This window comes from Morone saxatilis, unplaced genomic scaffold (genome assembly GCF_004916995.1).
Source record: "Morone saxatilis isolate NCDOM2014 unplaced genomic scaffold, NCSU_SB_2.0 Contig2, whole genome shotgun sequence".
NCBI classification, from domain to species: domain Eukaryota; kingdom Metazoa; phylum Chordata; class Actinopteri; family Moronidae; genus Morone; species Morone saxatilis.
Genome location: NW_023339762.1, coordinates 21,576,902 through 21,578,210, shown reverse-complemented (window position 1 = coordinate 21,578,210; position 1,309 = coordinate 21,576,902). Strand labels below are relative to the sequence as shown.

The 1,309-nt window shown below is 39.3% G+C and overlaps 1 protein-coding gene across 1 annotated transcript in view; it reads left to right on the top strand.

The window, feature by feature from the left end:
- The window catches only part of abtb2b (ankyrin repeat and BTB (POZ) domain containing 2b), a 44,812-nt gene that overhangs the window by 35,196 nt on the left and 8,307 nt on the right, over positions 1–1,309 (top strand). The gene's annotated exons all lie outside the window — the stretch shown is intronic.

The window sequence follows — 1,309 nt, the reverse complement described above, 5'->3', positions numbered from 1 at the left end:
CTGCCACCCAACCCCCTTTTTCAATACGACACACCCCAACTGCCTCCCAGCCGTTTCCCAAACACTCAAACCCTCGTTATATGCACCTATCAGACCCATTTAACATTCCCCTCCTGCTCTCCTCCTCCATCCCGTTAGCCCCTTGTCTGCTTGTCACGCCTGGGTGACAGCAGGGTCCCTCCTCCTGACTGATCACTGATAAAGTACTGAAACAATATCTGACAGAATAGCTAAAAGATAAAAAATACAGAATCAGGAGCCTAAAGTAAAAGTAAAAGTCTGAAAAAGTCTGAGATTTACATTCACATAATAATACTATTATTATAAAGCCTTAATTGTAATATAATATTATGTGAGGCAGTTATTAAAGGACAACTAATACAGAATAGTGTATATGAATAAAATACACAAAACACTCCTCGTCATATCTGCTTTACTAGCAGAGTTTTTTATACTGTCCAGTTATGAAAAGCTTTTATTAGCCATGTTCAAAAGTCTGACATTCACTTTCTGAAACCTTCAGATAAAAGTTGGAGAAGATCCAAATTACTATTCCAATATAAATTATTAACAAAGCACTGATGAATGAATGAACTGAAGGGAGTACTATTGTACAGAAGGAGGCGTTCTATAGGAAACCACATGGAATGGTGTATAAATGGCACTGCAGGGGTCCCAGTGCTCATTGACAGTAACTATAATCCCTATAGCGTGCACACTGCAGAGTTATATGCTGTATGCTGCTCATGCTTTTGCCACCATCTGTATTCATGATATGCACTGGCGTATTTGCATCTCCTCAGAACAAAGGTGAAGCCACTGCTAAGAATAACATCACAGCAGGAGAAAGGCAGTTTAGTAACTCGTGATAACACAGAGGCAGTGTTCAAACAATCATTAACACACAAGACTGAGACTCAATAGGATCAAAAGCAAACAACAATAACACTCACAATAATGTGTCATTGTTCACAGGCACATGCGATGCACATATGGTGAGAGAAAGACAGGGATTAATGCCAGATAACCAGCCAGACGTGGTGTTGGAGATTGCCATATCACTGGTGGCTTCTAAAGGGTTTTAAAAGAACAGTTGTGAGAAGTGGAACAATGAAGAAAGAAAGACAAAGAGAGCAAACAAATAATCCAGATGACTTTCAGTGTGCCAGGTTTATAAATACCACAGCAGACCTGTTGTGCATCTATCTTTTATTCCTCTACTCAGGCTTGGGTCAATCCTGTCTGTCATTTCTATTTTAAACCTTTTCTCGCCCTTTTTAGTATAACTTTGTTCTCTTTTCCTTTTTTT